This window comes from Mus pahari, chromosome 11 (assembly GCF_900095145.1).
Source record: "Mus pahari chromosome 11, PAHARI_EIJ_v1.1, whole genome shotgun sequence".
Classification (NCBI taxonomy): domain Eukaryota; kingdom Metazoa; phylum Chordata; class Mammalia; order Rodentia; family Muridae; genus Mus; species Mus pahari.
Genome location: NC_034600.1, coordinates 55479253 through 55485766, shown reverse-complemented (window position 1 = coordinate 55485766; position 6514 = coordinate 55479253). Strand labels below are relative to the sequence as shown.

The window sequence follows — 6514 nt, the reverse complement described above, 5'->3', positions numbered from 1 at the left end:
CTCAGCTCCTTCTCCAGCATCATGTCTGCCTGCATGCTGCCATGCCTCCCTCTGTGATGACAATGGCCTAAACCTCTGAACTGTAAGCCAGCCCCTATTAAATGTTTTCCTTTATAAGAGCTGCCATGCTCATGTGCCTCCTCACAGCAATAGAAACCCTAACTAAGACAGCTGGCGAGAAGCTAAAGAGAAGGCAAAGAATATGCCAAGCCAAATTTTCTAGGCCCTTAGGATCCAAGGAGCCAGTGGGAATAGCTGCCTCTAAGTTACCCAAGGGGTAAACTTACCAAGGGATCTGTTCATCAGCTCTCATTGGTCACTGACTGAAAGCTGGCTGGGAAGATGAAGTTAGTTTTCAGACACTTCTCACTTGCTAAAAGGAGTGTGGGCTATGAGAACTCCCACACAATGGCAAGGACAACAAGGAATGGGGCAGATCCCCAGGGCAGCCCCTGGTTCCCATCTTCAACCCTGTGTCTACAATTGGAGGCTCTCCCCTTTGTATCTGTACATTTAGACTTCCCTGTCTGCTACAGTATGCTGCTGGTGATGTGCACATACATCGGCCTGTTGCCAGAGCTCTTTGCCTACTTACTAGGCTGATTTTGTGTGCAGCCATACACATCGACATGGGGAGGAAGATCTCACTAGCTACCCAGCACATGCTTCTGGTTTTTCTTCTCAAAGTTCATCAAATAGCTACGGTCTTACCCAGTGGCCTATGGCTGTGAATTGACACCATGAGCACAACAACTCTTTCTTTTTCCAATTTTTATTATTTTAATTATTTACATTCCCATCGTTGTCCCCTGCCCTGTCTTGGTCTCCCCAAACACAGTTCCTCATCCCATTCCTCCTTCCCCCTTGCCTTCAAGAGGGTGCTCACCCCTCATCAGGCCTCCCCCTTCTCTGGGACCTCAAGTCTCACAAGGATTAAGCACATCTTCTCCCACTAAGGCTTGATCAGGCAGCCCTCTGCTTTATTTGTGCCTGGGGCCTCAGACAGACCTGTGTATGCTCCTGGTTGGTGGCTCAGTCTCTGGGAGCTCCCAGGGGTAAGTTGAGATTGGTGGTCTTCCTAAGGGGACTCTCCCCTTCAGTTTCTTCAATCCTTCCCCTAATTCAACCATAGGGATCTCCAGCTTTAGTCCAATGGTTGGGTGTAAGTATCTGCATCTGTCTCCGTCAGCTGCTGGTAGGGCCTCTCAGAGGACAGCCACGCCAGGCTCCCATCAGTAAGCACATCACAGCATCAGTAATAATGGCAGGCCTTGATGCCCTCCCATGAGATGGATCCCAAGTTGAGCCAGTCATTGGACTGCCTTTCCTTCAGTCTCTTCTCTACTTTTGTCCCTGCAGTTCTTCTAGACAGGAACAGTCTAGGTCAGAAATTTTGACTGTGTGTTAGTAACCTTGACCCTCTGTATGAGTTCCTGTCTATCTACTGGAGGTAAGCTTTTCAAGTTCCCCCTCCCCAGTGTTGGGGTGACTAAGGTCATCCCCATTGAGTCCTTAGAGTCTCTCACCTCCCAGGTCTAGAGGGTCCCCCCTCCCACTCATCCCCCAATGTTGCTTATCTCCATTCATCTTCTTGGCCCTCTGCACTTCTATCCTGTCCACAGCCCCCCATACCTGATCCTGTTCCCTTTTCCCCTCCCCCTCCCCTCTCCTGCCCTCTGCTTCCCATAATTATTTCCTTCCCCCTTCTAAGTGGAATTGAAACATCCTCACTTTGGCCTTTCTACTTGTTACACTTCTTATGGTCTATAGGTTGTATCCTAGGTATGCTGTACTTTTTGGCTAATATCCCCTAATCAGTGCAATGCATATCCTTTTTGGATCTGGGTTACCTCACTCAGGATGATATTTTCTAGTTCCATCCATTTGCCTGCAAAATTTATTACATCCTTGTTTTTAATAGCTGATTAGCATTCCGTTGTGTAAATGAACCACATTTTTCTGTATCTATTCTTCAATTAAGGGACATCTGGGTTGTTTCCAGCTTCTGACTATTATAAATAAGGCCGCCATGAGTCCTGCAGTATGGTTAGGCATTTGGTATAGCTGGGTCTTCAGGGTCTTCCAATTTTCTGAGGAACCAGCACAGTAATTCTTGTAAAGTAAAGCATTTGGTTGGGGCTGGCTTACATTTCAGATGTTTAAGTCCATTATAATCATAGATGAAAGTATGGCAACATGCAGACAGATATGATGCTGGAGAAGAAGCTGAGATTTCCACATCTAGATTGTCAGGCAGCAGGAAGAGAGTATCACACTAGGCCTGGTTTGAGCTTCTGAAATCTCAAACCCCACCCCCAGTGACATACTTACTCTGACAAGACCTCTTAAAGTCACTCCCTATGGGTCTATGGGGCCATTTTCAGTCAAACCACTATAAATACTATAACTATCTTGCTTTATTGTGTCCTTGGTTCTCCACATACCTTTGTAAATCTAGTAGAGAAGCTCCACTTGATGCTTATGCAAGGTTTTTCATCTTATGAACCATGATCCATCAAGTTGCCATTCACTGATTTCTTTCCACATCAGCCACAGGGCAGAAGAGACTTAGGCAAGACCTTTAGAAGCTAAAAAACAAAACAAAACAAAAAACAATGAAATGCACCTTCTTCCAGAACTTTCTAGAAGCAATCAACACTAACTTCAGTCCAGTATGACTATGGACTTCTGATCACCAAACCTCCAAAATATTAAATTATATAATTTAAAACATAACTTGCATACCAGATTTTATTCTGAAAGGATAGAGATTTGTGATAAGTTGTTGATCTTACAAGATCAACAAGAATCAACAAGAAATTGATATAGATGGGAAAAAAATATACCCTGTTAAGAGTGAAAACAAAGCTGGTATGTTACTTTAATGTTGGACAGGACAGGTAGATTTTAGAATAAGGATAAGAAAGAGACATCACTGGATAAGAAAGAGACATCACATGGCCACTAGCAGTGTAAGTGCTAAGAGAAAGAAGTCTTCACCTAAGGAGGAAGTGGCCAGTGAACCAGAAGAGGAGGCAGCAAGCCCCACCACCCCTAAGAAGAAAAGGAAATTTTCTGAGGATCCTGAAGTTGCTGCTAGCTTCACAAAGAGCAGCACAAAGAAAAAGAAAAAGTCCCAGAAAGCACAGGAGGATTAGAACGGACCTGCTTGGTGGGAGGGGCATACCTTGTGGTGGCAACTCCTGCTCATAATAAAATCCCAATAAAAACACAAAACCAGAAAAAAGAAAGAAAGAAAGAAAGAAAGAAAGAAAGAAAGAAAGAAAGAAAGAAAGAAAGAAAGAAAGAAAGAAAGAAAGAAAGAGAGAGAGACATCACTGGATAAGAAAGAGACATCACTCTCTGACCTGGGAAGGAGCTGCCACCAAGATGAAGATTTTTGTGAAGACTCTTATGGGGAAGAGCATCATGTTCAAGGTTGAACCCTTGGACACTACAGAAAATGTAAAGGCCAAGATCCAGAATGAGGAAAGAACTCCTCCTGATCAGCAGAGGCTGATCTTTGCTGGTAAGCAGTCATACATTGTCTGACTACAACATTCAAAAGGAGTCTACTCTTCATCTTGTGTTGAGACTTCACGATGGTGCTAAGGAAGAAGTCTTCACCCTCCCAAGAAGAATAAGCATAAGAGGAAGAAGGTTAAGTCAGCTGTGCTGAAATACTATAAGGTGGATGAAAAGGGCAGAATTGGTCGCCTGAGTAGAGTGTGTCCTTCTGATGATGTGGGGCTGGAGTTTTCACTTTGACAGACATTACTGTGGAAAGTGTTGTCTGACTTACTGCTTCAAGAAACTACAAGACAAGTAGTTGTGTATGAGTTAATAAAAAGAAGGAACTGAAGAAAGAGAGAGAGAGAGAGAGAGAGAGAGAGAGAGCTATCACATCATAAAGGGCCAGTTATTCAAGAAGACATGACAATTCTGAAATGTAAATAGCTAATGAGAAAACACTTAAAATGCATTTAAAAGACTGATAGAACTTCAAGAGAATGTTTTCTAAATCTATAATTAATAATTAAATTTGCAGATTTCGACGTCTACCTCTCAAGGAAAAAAAATGTGTTTTGTCTATGGCTCCTAGTATATAATCCCCTCCCCCAAGACAGGTCAGAGAACCTAAAATTTCTCTTCTCCAAGGCAAGTCATAGAAACTCTAATACAACTATACACAGACAAACTGATAGACAGACAGACAGACAGGCAAACAGACAGGAAGGCAAGAGACAGGCAGGCAGGCAGGTCCATTTCTGGCCTCTGTATATGCCAGGCACACAAGTGGTACACAAAAATACGTGTAGGCAAAACACAAATACAGATAAGATAAAAATAACAATAAAAATGGACAAGTAATTTTTAAAAAATAATCTCTAGTCTATCCTTGTCTGAGACTAAGTCTTAGACCCTCCTCTATCCACAGAGCCCTTACTTCTTATGTACTGGATGGAGTAAAGTGGGACAGAGGCCAAGAGGCAGACAGGCCTCTGCAGGCTTCCCTATGCACCCCAGGGCATCACATACACATCGCATCACTCACATTCACAGTGAGTCTCGAAGGGAACCTGAGAAGGATGCTACAGAAAGCTTCTGCATCACTGGAAATGGAGAGGTCCCTGGTGCGGGGGGTATGTGCAAAGGAGGCACCGCCCTCCTTCTCCCTTCTCCTCGCCAATACTTCATCCTATGCACCTCTTCCTCGTCATCCTTCATAACACTCTCTATTAAACTAGCAAACGCACTTCCTTGAGTTGTGTGATCCACTTGTGCAAGTTAATCTAATTCAAGAATGGGGTCAGAGAACTCTAATTTGTAGCTGGTGGGTGAGAAACTCGGGCTTGAAATTGGCATCTGAAGTGGAGCCAGTCCTGGGACTGAGCCCTTAGCTGGTGGGATCTGACATCATCACTAAGTAGAAAGGTTCCAGACTGGATTGGTTCAGAGCACACACAGCCTATGTCTCTCTCCTCCAGCCTCAGTTGCTTACTCACAGATGGAAACAAACACCCACATCTTTAGGGTCTCAGAGGGGGAAATGAGCTATTTTTCTCCTGACATGCATCAGTAGCTACTTCCCCCAAGACAGGTCAGAAAACTAAATTTTCTCTTCTCCAAGGCAAGTCATAGAAACTATAATATAAATATACACAGACAGACAGGCAGACAGACAGGCAGGCAGGCAGACAGGCAGGAAGACAGGCAGGCATGTGTATACACTTGTATGTATACACACACACACACACACACACACACCTTTCTGTATTGGAGTTGGCCATAAAGAAAATCTCTGAGGGGCTAGAGCAGAAAGTTCTCAAGTCGGTGACTTCAGCTTCCATCTTAAGAAACTGAAGAAAGAAAAAGAGAGAGAGAGAGAGAGAGAGAGAGAGAGAGAGAGAGAGAGAGAGAGAAAGAGGAAGGAAGGAAGGAAGGAAGGAAGGAAGGAAGGAAGGAAGGAAGGAAGGAAGGAAGGAAAACCAAAGAAAATTGTAAATATCCAAACAAAGGTCAATTAACACAAAAAACAGAAGAGAAAAATCTGTGAAAGCAAGAGCTTTTTGGCTTGAAAAAGTCAGTAATACTGATGACCCTCTATTCAGAAAAACTGGAGAAATAATGGAGAAGACAGAGGTCACTGTTATAGGAACATAAGACAACTGTATCTCCAGATAGTAAAACAATAGTAAGGGCGTGCTATGTGCAACGCTACAGCAATGCTTTCAGCGGCTTCAACTACGTGGGCCAATTTTTTGAAAGCAAGAAACCTATTGGAAGAGGCCAGACCAGAGAAAGAGTATGTACTATAAGAGTCTACTTATATAAATCACTAGAAAATGAAGGCTAACATGAAGAGAAACTGATACACGTTGCCTGGGGATTTGGGGGGCACATAGGCTGGGTCAGGAAAGGGGGACAGTGTTGACTGCAAAGGAGCCAGAGGGAAATTCGTGGAGGAAGTGATGAATGCGTTCATTAGGCGGTGATGATGTCACCATAATCAAGTCGTGAATACACATGTCAAAGCACATTAAACCGCAGGCTTTCGAAACGTACCGTTTATTTTGAATGTCAATTAGACCTCAACCAAAACGTGAGGTCTCCTTTCTAATTCGGAGGGTTGTTCTGTAAACTGTGACTCTGTGTTTAAAGTTCAAAATTGAAGAGCGATCCAGCTTGGTTAAAAAACAAAAAACAAAAACGAAACGCACCCCAATCAATGCGTACCCTGTCATATGCATCGCTACGAGGCTTTTCTTTTCCGAGAGAAAATGTGGGGTAAAGAGAAAGTGGGGAAAAGCCTCAAAGATATGGGCACAGGGGAAAAATTCCTGAACAAAGAGGGAGCACTGAGTTAGAGAGGAAAGCATGGCTGGAACTTAGCCAGAGCCACCAAAAGTGCCAACGACACGGAACAACAGCTCCTTCGCCCACTGTCTCCCCGAGCAATACAGAGTACAGAGTTGGGAGCATCCATTTTCTTTGCCTCTGGTCTGAGGGCATA

The 6514-nt window shown here is 43.8% G+C and overlaps 1 pseudogene; it reads left to right on the top strand.

Annotated features, from left to right (window-relative positions):
• The first annotated feature begins 3390 nt into the window (after window positions 1-3390).
• On the top strand, window positions 3391-3829 carry LOC110328735 (annotated as a pseudogene).
• The last annotated feature ends 2685 nt before the right edge of the window (window positions 3830-6514 follow it).